Genomic DNA, 13,677 nt, shown 5'->3' with positions numbered 1-13,677 from the left:
CAGTAAAGAAATTTTGAAACCCATTAACCTGTGGAGACAAACCCAACAAGCAAGGAGGGAACAAAAAATTTTGGAATCTGGAAAACTGATGGATGAGTGGCAAATGACTACATGATATCAAGAAAGCTGAATCCTAAATCAACAGTGAAGACAATTAAGAAGCCAATCATTTCTTTCCACAGATCCCCTATCCAAGTATTCTGGAAGTAGTGGCACCAGATTCTAATGCTGCTGAAGTTTGTCTCTTCCCAGGTGGTACTAGTGGTAAAGAACACCTGCCAACGCAGGAGACATGAGAGACATGGGTTCAATTCCTGGGTCAGTTCCGGAAGATCCCCTGGAAAAGGAAATGGCAACCCACTCCAGTATTCCTGCCTGGAAAACTCCATGAGCAGAGAAGCCTGGCGGAATACAGTCCATGGAATTGCAGAGTCGGACACAACTGAAGCAACTAGCATGCACATGGGGTTCAAAAGAGAAGAATCATTTGAGGATTTGTACAAAAAAGACTCCAAGATGGCCACTCTCTCCAGTAGACAGACTTCACCTCTTACAGAAGATTAGAAGTTTATAGTCTGTAGAGAGTGAAAAAGTTCTTGCACTAGAAGATGCCAACACGGTCATTGCAAGTGTACCCATACTGAATTCCAGGTGAGTGGGAATTGGGATTTAAAGGAGGACTTTTGAATACCAAATATTGAAATCTTCAGCCCTTTTCGACAAGTCTGTCCCCATAAAACTGGCAGCTAGAATTACAACTTCCATGCAGGAGATTAGAAACAGCTTTCCCAGAGACTCCAGCCAGCACAAGGGGACAAGTCCTAAAGTATGGATATCAGGAATTCCTGAGGAAACAGGCAGCCGCATCTCCACCATTAAGCTTATTGTCCATGATGCAGAATGCACACCACCCTTTCAGATATTTTCATCAGCTTTTAAGTTCTTCAACTTAAACATAAACATATAGTTGAGGATCCTCAAACAACTAAAGAAAGCCACTAATATGAAAGGAAGAAAACAAAACAAGCAGCAAATAAATCAGCTGTGCAAGGAGGTGAAAACCTGAAAACACTAATGTTTGCATGTCAGAAAAGCAAGACGTGTTACCCTGGAACGTGAACAGAAATGCTGCAGATAAGGGAAGCAATCAAAAAATGAGAAAAAAAACTCTTGGAAAAATAGAAACATGTTTGCAGAAATGAACAAAGGGAAATCTTAGAAAAGGAAAAACTAAGAAAAATGAAGAAATCTCCTAATAAGTAGATCAAAAGATAACAATAAAATAAATTGGACAGTCAACAAGAGAAGTTCAACATTCAAATAATAGAAGTTTCAGAAAGAATGAATAAAGAAAATGGAGGAAAGAAAATCATCAAATAAATTCAAGAACATATCCTACATTGAAAGCATCCACAGAGTGTCCGCCCAAAATACAACAGATAAAATATTCCATGTCAAGACATATCCTGAGAAATTTCAGGACACTGTTCACAAATATATTCCTTAAAAAGTAGCTGTAGAGAAAAATAAAATGAAAATATAAGCAGGGAAGATGAAGAGGGCATAGAGGAGGATGCTGAGCTCACTTCCCCTGAAAATACATAAAAAATAGGACCATATGAGGAGCAATTCTCACTGAACACAATCTAGAGACTGGCATAAACTCTTCTACAACCAAGGCTGGAAGGAAAGATCCAAATAGAGTCTGATGGGAAGCATGGAAAAGTGACTTAGTCAGGACCCACACACTTAACAGGGGATACGGAAGAGGAGAGAAGTATTAGGGTCTCAGATATCCTTCCTTGTGAGTGAGGAGTTTGAGTCACTTTTTCAGTTCAGTTCAGTTGGTCAGTCGTGTCTGACCTTGCGACCCCATAGACTGCAGCACGCCAGGCCTCCCTGTCCATTATCAGCTCCCAGAGTTTACTCAAACTCATGTCCACTGAGTCGGTGATGCCATCCAACTGTCTCATCCTCGGTCGACCCCTTCTCCTCCCGCCTTCAAACCTTTCCCAGCATCAGGGTCTTTTCCAGAGTTAGTTCTTTGCAGCAGGTGGCCAAAGTATTGGAGTTTCAGCTTTAGTATTAGTCCTTCCAATGAATATTCAGAATTGATTTCCTTTAGGATGGACTGGTTGGATTTCCTTACTGTCCAAGGGACTCTCAAGAGTCTTCTCCAACACCTCAGTTCAAAAGCATCAATTCTTTGGCACTCAACTTTCTTTATAGTCCAACTCACATCCATACATGGCTATTGGAAAAACCATAGCCTTGACTAGGCAGACCTTTGTTGGCAAAGTCATGTCTCTGCTTTTTAATATGCTGTCTAGGTTGGTCATAACTTTGCTTCCAAGGAGTAAGAGTCTTTTAATTTCATGACTGCAATCATCATCTGCAGTGATTTTGGAGCCCCCAAAAATAAAGTCTGTCACTGTTTCCATTGTTTCCCCATCTATTTGCCATGAAGTGATGGGACTGGATGCCATGATCTTAGTTTTATGAATGTTGAGTTTTCAGCCAGTTTTTGCACACTCCTTTCCCATTCATCAAAAGGCTCTTCAGTTCTTCTTTGTTCTCTGCCATAAGGGTGGTGTCATCTGCATATCTGAAGCTATTGATATTTCTCCCAGCAATCTTGATTCCAGTTGGTGCTTCATCCAGCCCAGCACTTCTCATGATGTACTCTGCATATAAGTTAAATAAGCAGGGTGACAATATACAGTCTTGATGAATTCCTTTGCTGATTTGGAACCAGCCTGTTGCTCCATGTCCAGTTCTAACTGTTGCTTCTTGACCTGCATACAGATTTCTCAGGAGGCAGGTCAGGTGGTCTGGTATTCCCATTTCTTTAAGAATTTTCCACAGTTTGTTGTGATCCACACAGTCAAAGGCTTTGGCATAGTCAATAAAGCAGAAATAGACGTTTTTCTGGAACTCTCTTGCTTTTTCGATGATCTAGCAGATGTAAATTTGATCTCTGGTTCCTCTGTCTTTTCTAAATCTAGCTTGAACATCTGGAAGCTTTCAGTTCACATACTGTTGAAGTCTGGCTTGGAGAATTTTGAGCATTACTTTGCTAGCGTGTGAGATGAGTGAAATTGTGTGGTAGTTAGAGCATTTTTTGGCATTGCCTTTATTTGGGATTGGAATGAAAACTGATCTTTTCCAGTCCTGTGGACACTGCTGAGTTTTCCAATTTTGCTGGCATATTGAGTGTAGCACTTTAACAGCATCATCTTTCAAGATTTGAAATAGCTTAGCTGGAATTCCATCACCTCCACTAGCTTTGTTCCTGGTGATGCTTCCTAAGGCCCACCTGACTTCAGGCTCCAGGATGTCTGGCTCTAGATGAGTGATCACACCACCACGGTTATCTGGGTCATTAAAATCTTTTTTGTATGGTTCTTCTGTGTATTCTTGCCACCTCTTCTTATTATCTTCTGCTTCTGTTAGGTCCATACCATTTCTGTCCTTTATTGTGCCCATCTTTGCATGAAATGTTCCCTTGGTATCTCTAATTTTCTTGAATAGATCTCTAGCCTTTCCCATTTTATTGCTTTCCTCTATTTCTTTACATTGATCACCAAGGAAGGCTTTCTTATCTCTCCTTGCTATTCTTTGAAACTCTGTATTCAAATGGGTATATCTTTCCTTTTCTCCTTTGCCTTTCACTTCACTTCTTTTCAGAGCTATTTGTAAGGCCTCCTCAGACAACCATTTTTCCTTTTTGCATTTCTTTTTCTTGGCAATGGTCTTGATCCCTGCCTCCTGTACAATTTCATGTACCTCACTGCATAGTTCTTCAGGCGCTCTGTCTAACAGATCTAATCCCTTGAATCTATTTGTCACTTCCACTGTATAATCATAAGGGATTTGATTTAGGTCATACCTGAATGGTCTAGTGGTTTTCCCTACTTTCTTCAATTTAAGTCTGAATTTGGCATTAAGGAGTTCATGATCTGAGCCACAGTCAGCTTCCGGTCTTGTTTTTGCTAACTGTATAGAGCTTCCCTATCTTTGCCTGTAAAGAATATAATCAATCTGATTTCAATATTGACCATCTGGTGATGTCCATGTATAGAGTCTTCTCTTGTGTTGTTGGAAGAGGGTGTTTGCTATGACCAGTGCGTTCTCTTGGCAAAACTCTAGTAGCCTTTGCCCTGCTTCATTCTGTACTCCAAGGCCAAATTTGCCTATTACTCCAGGTATTTCTTGACTTCCTACTTTTGCATTCCAGTTCCCTATAATGAAAAAAACATCTTTTTTGGGTGTTAGTTCTAGAAGGTCTTGTAGGTCTTCATAGAACCGTTCAACTTCAGCTTCTTCAGCATTACTGGTCTGGGCATAGACTTGTATTACCATGATATTGAATGGTTGCCCCGGAAATGAACAGAGATCATCCTGTCGTTTTTGAGATTGCATCCAAGTACTGCATTTCAGACTCTTTTGTTGACCATGATGGGTACTCCATTTCTTCTAAGGGATTCCTGCCCACAATAGTAGATATAATGGTCATCTGAGTTAAATTCACCCATTCCAGTCCATTTTAGTTTGCTGATTCCTAAAATGTCGATGTTCACTCTTGCCATCTCCTGTTTGACCACTTCCAATTTGCCTTGATTCACGGACCTAACATTCCAGGCCTATGCAATATTGCTCTTTACAGCATCAGACTTTACTTCCATCACCAGTCACATCCACAACTGGGTGTTGTTTTTGCTTTGGCTCCATCTCTTCATTCTTTCTGGAGTCATTTCTCCACTGATCTCCAGTAGCATACTGGGCACCTACCAACCTGGGGAGTTCATCTTTCAGCGTCCTATCTTTTTGCCTTTTCATACTGTTCATGGGTTTCTCAAGGCAAGAATACTGAAGGGGTTTGCTCTTCCCTTCTCCAGTGAACCACGTTTTGCCAGAACTCTCCACCATGACCCATCTGTCTTGGGTGGCTCTACATGGCATGGCTCACAGTTTCATTGAGTTAGACAAGGCTGTGGTCCATGTGATCAGATTGGCTAGTTTTCTGTGATTGTGGTTTTCAGTCTCTCTGCCCTCTGATGGAGAAGGATAAGGGGATTAAGGAAGTTTCCTGATGGGAGAGACTGAGAGGAAACTGGGTCTTCATCTGATGGGTGGGGCCATGCTCAGTAAATCTTTAATCCAATTTTCTATTGATGGATGGGGCTGTGCTCTCCCTGTTTTTCGCATGAGGCCAAACTATGGTGGAGGTAATGAAGATAATAGTGATCTCTTGCAAAAGGTCCCAGGCAGACACTGCTACACTCCATACCCCCAAGTCTGCAGCAGGCGACTGCTGACCCATGCCTCCACCAGAGACTCCTGGACACTCATAGGAAAGTCTGGGTCAGTCTCTTGTGGGGTCACTGCTCCTTTCTCCTGGGCCCTGGTGCACATAAGATTCTATTTGTGCCTTCCAAGAGTCTGTTTCCCCAGTCCTATGTAAGTTCTGGCAGCTCTATGGTGAGGTTAATGGTGACCTCCTCCAAGAGGGTCTATGCCACACCCAGGTCTGCTGCACCCAGAGCCCCTGCCCCTGTGGCAGTCCACTGCTGACCCGTACCTCCTCAGGAGACACCCAAAAACAGTTCTGTCTCAGTTTGTGTGGGGGTCTCTGGGTCCTGGTGCACACAAGGTTTGTTTGAGCCCTCTGAGCATCTCTGGCGGGTATAGGGTTTGATTCTAAGTGTGATTTTGCCCCTCCTACCATCTTGTTGGGGATTCTCCTTTGCCCTTGGATGTGAGGTATCTTCTCAAAGTCACTCCAGCACCACGAAGCCACTTATTAGGTACCCAATTTAAAAATGGGCAAAAGACCTGAATTGGCATTTTTTGGAAGAAGGCATACAGATGGCCTATAATTACATGAAAATATACACAACATTGCTAATCATCAGGGAAACGCAAATCAAAACAATGAGATATCAGCTTTCACCTGTCAAGACGGCTATTTTCAAAAAGACCACAAATAACAAACGTTAGCAAAAAGGTAGGGAAAAGGGAACCCTGTTACCCATGATGGGAATTTAAACTGGTGTAGTCCCTGTTAAAAACAGTATGGAAGCACCTCAAAAAACTAAAAATAGAACCAGCAAAAATATGATCCAGCAACTCCACTCTTGAGTGTATCTGGAAAAAAAAAACACTAATTCGAAAAGGTTATTTGCACCCCGATGTTCAAAGAAGCATTATTTACAACATCCAATATATGGAGGCAACCTAAATGTCCAATCAACAGAAGAGTGGATAAAGAAAATGTGAGATATACACACATATACACATATGCATTATATACATATAAAATGTATATAATGGAATATTATTCAGCTGTAAAAAAAAAGAAAGAGAGAGAGAGAATGACATATTGCCATTTACAACAACATAGATGGACCTGGAGCATATTATACTCTGTAAAAATAACACAGACAAATTCTGTATGTTTTGACATGTATGTGGAACCTAAAAAAATTTTTTTAAATAAATACAGTATAACAAAACAGATGCACAGTTACAGAGAAGGGAGAAGGAAGTAGGGAGGGTCATATAGGAATAGGGGATTAAGAGGTACAAACCACTGTGTATAAAATGAATGAGATACAAGGATGCACTATACAGCATAGGGAGGATAGCCAATATTTAATAATAACTTTAAATGGAGTATAATCTATAAAAATAATGAACATAGATGCAAAAATCCTTAACAAAATTCTAGCAAACAGAATCCAACATCATATTAAAAAGATCATACATCATGACCAAGTGGGCTTTATCCCAGGAATGCAAGGATTCTTTAATATCTGCAAATCAATCAATGTAATACACCACATTAACAAATTGAAAGATAAAAACCATATGATTATCTCAATAGATGCAGAAAAAACCTTTGACAAAATTCAACATCCATTTATGATAAAAAAAAAAAACCCTCCAGAAAGCAGGAATAGAAGGAACATACCTCAACATAATAAAAGCTATATATGACAAACCCACAGCAAACATTATCCTCAATGGTGAAAAATTGAAAGCATTTCCCCTAAAGTCAGGAACAAGACAAGGGTGCCCACTCTCACCACTACTATTCAACATAGTTTTGGAAGTGTTGACCACAGCAATCAGAGCAGAAAAAGAAATAAAAGGAATCCAGATAGGAAAAGAAGAAGTAAAACTCTCACTGTTTGCAGAAGACATGATCCTCTACATAGAAAACCCTAAAGACTCTACCAGAAAATTACTAGAGCTAATCAATGAATATAGTAAAGTTACAGGATATAAAATCAACACACAGAAATCCCTTGCATTCCTATACACTAACAATGAGAAAACAGAAAGAGAAATTAAGGAAACACTACCATTCACCATTGCAACAAAAAGAATAAGATACTCAGGAGTATATCTACCTAAAAAAACAAAAGACCTATAAATAGAAAACTATAAAACACTGATGAAAGAAATCAAAGAGGACACAAATAGATGGAGAAATATTCTGTGTTATGACCCACCTCCCAGAATATTGGAAATAAAAGCAAAAATAAACAAATGGGACCTAATGAAACTTAAAAGCTTTTGCACAACAAAGGAAACTATAAGCAAGGTGAAAAGACAACCTTCAGAATGGGAGAAAATAATAGCAAACGAAGCAACAGACAAAGGATTAATCTCAAAAATATACAAGCAACTCCTGCAGCTCAATTCCAGAAAAATAAATGACCCAATCAAAAAATGGGCCAAAGAACTAAACAGACATTTCTCCAAAGAAGACATACAGATGGCTAACAAACACATGAAAAGGTGCTCAACATCACTCATTATTAGAGAAATGCAAATCAAAACCACAATGAGGTACCATTACACACCAGTCAGGATGGCTGCTATCCAAAAGTCTACAAGCAATCAATGCTGGAGAGGGTGTGGAGAAAAGGGAACCCTCTTACACTGTTGGTGGGAATGCAAACTAGTACAGCCACTATGGAGAACAGTGTGGAGATTCCTTAAAAAGCTGGAAATAGAACTGCCACATGACCCAGCAATCCCACTTCTGGGCATACACACTGAGGAAACCAGATCTGAAAGAGACATGTGTACCCCAATGTTCATCGCAGCACTGTTTATAATAGCCAGGACATGGAAGCAACCTAGAAGCCCATCAGCAGACGAATGGATAAGGAAGCTGTGGTACATATACACCATGGAATATTACTCAGCCGTTAAAAAGAATTCATTTGAATCAGTTCTAATGAGATGGATGAAACTGGAGCCCATTATACAGAGTGAAGTAAGCCAGAAAGATAAATACCAATACAGTATACTAACGCATATATATAGAATTTTAAAAAATGGTAATGATAACCCTATATGCAGGACAGAAAAAGAGACATAGATGTATAGAACAGACTTTTGGACTCTGTGGGAGAAGGCGAGGGTGGGACGATCTGAGAGAATAGCATTGAAACATGTATATTATCAAGTGTGAAACAGATCGCCAGTCCAGGTTGGATGCATGAGACAAGTGCTCGGGCCTGGTGCACTGGGAAGATCCAGAGGGATGGGGTGGGGAGGGTGGTGGGAGTGGGGATCAGGATGGGGAACACATGTAAATCCATGGCTGATTCATGTCAATGTTTGACAAAAACCACCACAATATTGTAATTAGCCTCCAACTAATAAAAATAAATGGAAAAAAATTTTTAATCTATAATAATTTTAAAACACTATGTCATACACTTGAAACTAATATTGTAAATCAACTATTATTTAATAAAAGTAAATAAATAAACAAAATTAAGTCACAAAAATTCAAGGATTAGAATATCTTTGGATTTCTTAGCAACACAAAAACAATAGCAGAATGGTTTCAAAATTCTAATAGAAAGTGACTTCTGATTCAGCATTCTATATAGAGACATACTACCAACCAAGTGTAATGAAAGACTGCAGAGATTCTTAGACATTCAAGAAACCAAAATATTTACACACATCCTCTATGTACCCTTTCTCCAGAAGTTACTATTCTACCAAGAAGAGGGTATAGAAACAGGAAATCCACCTCAAGGGTTAGGCAGAGGAAATCGTAAGTGATGAGCTAAGATGACAAAAGGACAGGCGTGTCACAACCAGTCAAAACTGGAGCAGGTCAGAAGTTCCAGTAAAGAAGTCTGCAAAAGGTGAAACTGACAAAATACCTGGTGTGTTTTGAGGGATTAAATCAGTTCATAGAAAAACTAAGCAAATGAAGACAAGAGAAATTAACTCCAGGGAATATTTTAAAAAGTGTGCAGGAAAGGACATCTAATCATGTGAGTCCCCTGTGAATGACATTTAAAAGTCATAGCCATGTGACACCAAAATTGGTCTTTAACTATATAGGAAAGGGAGTTCTTGGGAGTACATGTGTGAAGGACAGAGTTAGCAATAGAAGAAACCTCATTTTTCATAGAAGTGGTCAATAGATAGAGCCTACAATGTAAAAATCAAGGAGTAGTATGCTGCATAAAGATATTAAGAGTAAAAAACAAAAGAAATAAAAGTGTATTGCCTATGGTCTGCCAGAGAGGCAAAGTCTGGGGTTTTGTTATAAGCTTTGGAAAATTGACCCCTTAAGCTGAAATTTTAATCAAATTTTACACTTTGGTAAAAATGTAAATTAAAATTTTTAAAAAGTGAATGGGAAAAAAAAAAAGTGAATGGGAGTTGAGGACATTGAGATAATTACACATGAGTTTTGGATGAACTCAATGGGGGAAGAAAAAGTAAGAGGGGTAGGTAGGTAAAGAAAGACATGAGAAGTTTTTTAAAAATATGGAGAAGTGAGACTTCCCTGGCTGTCCAGTGGTTAAAACTTTGTCTTCCAATGCAAGGGGTGTGGGTTAGATCTCCACTCAGGGAACTATGATCCCACATGCTTCAGGGCCAAAAAAAAAAAAAAAAAAAAAAACCTAAAACATAAGACAGAAGCAATATTGTAGCAAACTCAATAAAGACTTTAAAATGGCCCACATTAAAAAAAAAACTTTTATTTAAAAAAAAATAAGGAAATTCTTGAGCATTTACATGAGTCTCAATGTCAGAGTCAGAAAATGCAAAGAAGTCACAAGTATAAATGAGAGAGGAAACTGTAAGGGAACAGGGTCCTCCCCTTGATGGAGTAGGGAGAAATGACTTGGAAAGCACAACTTTGCACAGAAGAGGGGACACATCTTCTGAAATTTGAGGAGGGGTGGGAAAGTGTGTGTGGTTAGACAAAAATGAAGTGATCTTGGGAGGGAAAAGCAGGAAGAATACAACTTTCAATGAACTGTGAGATTTGAATTTTCACTAGACATTTGAGATACTCTTTCTAGTATCCAAAATCAGTCTCCACTACCTTTGTTTTTATGTTGTGAGGTCAATGCACTTGGTGATCCCTGACCTTTTTAAGTCACTCATGCAACAGTGCATGTGGGATTGCGTTCATGTATACACACACAGGGCTTCCCTGGTGGCTCAGAGGGTAAAGCATCTGCCTACAACGCGGGAGACCCGGGTTCAATCCCTGGGTTGGGAAGACCCCCTGGAGAAGGAAATGGCAACCCACTCCAGTATTCTTGCCTGGAGAATCCCATGGACGGAGGAGCCTGGTGGGCTACATTAGTCCATGGGGTCGCAAAGAGTCGGACCTGACTGAGCAACTTCACTTCATACACACACACACACATACCTCTTTTACTTACTGATAGGCACCAGCTTCCCAAGAAACTATGCTGATACCATAGCAAAGAAGGTTTTGGAATTTTCTTGTAACTGAAAGAAATCTATTCCTGTTGGCTTCTCTTAAGGATACAGCAGCAGTGGTACCTTGTGGCAGCTACCAGCTTAACTCTACATTTAATTTAGGTATGGCAATTCAACAACAGGTTCATCAAGTTACATTTCCCCTTGCATCTCTAGAGACATGTTAATCGATCATGCCAACAACGGTGTCAGTGTCCTGTAAGATCACAACTTCCAAATGATAAATCATAACGCGGGAGCAAAAAGTAATCAATTGTCTCCATCCTATTTGATGGTGTTAAATTTTCAATTTCAGCTTTCTCACATTTATGTGCCTTGTAAAATTCCTGGTTGCACTTCAAACACAAATAACTATCATTAATGGAGAATTTATAATGAGTCAAACGCTGTTTATCTACTCATGTCAGCATTTTACATTCATTAACTTATGTTATTCTCCTAACAGCCACCCTAGAGCAGAAGTAGAATATGTACTGGCCTCACTTTAAGAAATGGGAAGTGCCTGAGCCAGGATTCAAACCCGGGCATGTCTCCCTCCAGAGTCCTAAAACAGCAGGTACTGTGCCTCTCTTGCTCCCAGCATGCCGGGACAGCAGAGGGAATTTCAGGCTCAAACCTGGGCACTGGTCCACCAGAGATGGCCATTTCTCTTTGCTTCACAGCGTATTTAATGCAAGCCTTTAATAGAGTTGACATCTGCTACAAAGCTTATATAAATCCTCCCTCCTATTACAAACATTCTTCCTGAATTCTTTAGGGCTTGGAGATGACTCATGTGTATTTGTGTGTGTGTATGTGTATACATGTATGCCCATATGCCAGAAACTCTATGTTACTTTTTCAAATTTAGCAATAACATTATGAATTATAGAAGTTGGTGCAAAAGTAACTGCAGTTTTTGCATTGTTGAAATTTGCTGTTTGATACTGGAATACATTCTTAAATAAATGTGGTTATGTTATACATCACTTTAATGTTCATTTCTGACTTTTTTTTTTGCTAATGACTTGTTGCTTTTTTATATTTATTTAAGACTATGAAAATGATGTTAGACAAAAAGCAAATCTGAGCAGTTTTCTTACTTGAGTTCAAAATGGATTGTAAAGCACTGGAGACAACTCACAACATCAACAATACCTTTGGCCCAGGAACCACTAACAAACGTACAGCACAGTGGTGGTTCTAGAAGTTTTGCAAGGGAGACAAGAACCTTAAAGATGAGGAGCACAGTGGCTAGTCATCGGAATTTGACAACAACGAATTGAGAGCCACCACTGACGCTGATCCTCTTACAACTACACGAGAAATTGCTGAAGAGCCAACACCGACCACTCTATGGTCGTTTGGCATTTGAAGCAAATTGGAAAGGTGAAAAGCTCAATAAGTGGGTGCCCTGTGAGCTGGCATCCAGTTGTCATCTGGAAGTGTTATCTTCTCTTATTCTACCCGAAAACAAGGAACCGATTCTCAATCAGATTGTGCTATGCGACAAAAAGTGGATTTTATACGACAACCAGTAACAACCAGCTCAGTGGCTGGATGGAGAAGAAGCTCCAAATCACTTCTCAAAGCCAAACTTGTACCCAAAAAAAGGTCACGGTCACTGTTTGGTGGTCTGCGGCCCATCTGATCCACTACAACTTTCTGAATCCTGGTGAAAGCAATACATCTGAGAAACAGGCTCAGCAAATCAAGATGCGCCAAAAACTGCAATGCCTGCAGCCGGCATTGGTCAACAGAATGGGCCCAATTCTTCTCTGTGACAATGCCCACACAGTCAGTGCTTCAAAGGTTGAACAAACTGGGCTACAAAGTTTTGCCTCATCTGCCACATTCACCTGATCTCTCACCAACTGACTACCACTTCAAGCATCTCAACAACTTTTTGCAGGGAAAATGCTTCCACAACTGCCAGGATGCACAAAGTGCTTTCTAAGAGTTCATCAAATCCTGAAGCATGATTTTTACCCTACAGGAATAAACAAACTTATTTCTCATTTGGCAAAAGTATGTTGACTGAAATGGTTTCTATTTTGATTAATAAAGATGTGTGTGAGCCTAGTTATAATGATTTAAATTTTATAATGATTTAAATTTCAGGGTCCAAAACCACAATTGCTTTTGTACTAACAACTCAATTTGTGATTATCCATGGTGCTATGTTTTATGGGGGAAAAACTGGGATTCAAAATGGCCAAGTGATGTCTTGCTTAAACAACTTAGAACTGCTGAGCCTAAGAATTTGGGAGAAATATAAAAGCTGGGAATACAACAGAATGTAGAGCTGTATTCCTCTTATCTGTTGCTATTATGCAAATGGCCCAAAGGTGATGAAGAGATGTAAATATTTCTCATTAATTTTGTTAAAGACCCATTGATTTAGGAAATTATATATGTATACTATTAAATGGAGACACAAAGTGAATCCTTAATGCAGGAAATGATAGGTTATACTCAGCTCATTATTTTTTTATGATAGAGGAACAGAATGAGGATGCTCATTGAACATAAATTTAAGATCATACAAAAATTACTCCTTCGTAAGTCTCATGTTGCACAGCACAAGGCTCAACCGTCCCTTGGATGCTGCAAACAACTGTGCTTGGTCCTTTTAAAAGACAAAAGATTTCCCTGAACAACTTCATTTCTTTCCTGATAAAGCAAGAGTTTCTCTGCTTGGCAATATTCAAAAGACAGCCTGTTCTCACCAAGAACCAGGAAACAATGCTCTGTTTTCTATGGAAAACTGGCCTCACAAAATTATCCTGACCTTGAGATTTTTTGAAGTAGAATCAATGTGAAAGCTGTCCTTGGGCACCTCCTTTCCCAAAACAAAAGTTTCATGGGAAATTTCCACTACCTGAACTGTTTAATCATGGTTTCTACTTTCCT

The 13,677-nt window shown here is 39.5% G+C and overlaps 1 protein-coding gene across 3 annotated transcripts in view; it reads right to left on the bottom strand.

Annotated features, from left to right (window-relative positions):
- TSPAN8 (tetraspanin 8) overlaps positions 1–13,677 on the bottom strand; it is a 278,039-nt gene that overhangs the window by 55,120 nt on the left and 209,242 nt on the right. The window lies entirely within an intron of this gene.

The sequence above is a fragment of the Cervus canadensis genome, chromosome 25, assembly GCF_019320065.1.
Source record: "Cervus canadensis isolate Bull #8, Minnesota chromosome 25, ASM1932006v1, whole genome shotgun sequence".
In the NCBI taxonomy this organism is placed as follows: domain Eukaryota; kingdom Metazoa; phylum Chordata; class Mammalia; order Artiodactyla; family Cervidae; genus Cervus; species Cervus canadensis.
Note: the sequence above shows the minus strand (reverse complement) of the source record. Positions and strands in the feature narration are given on the sequence as shown.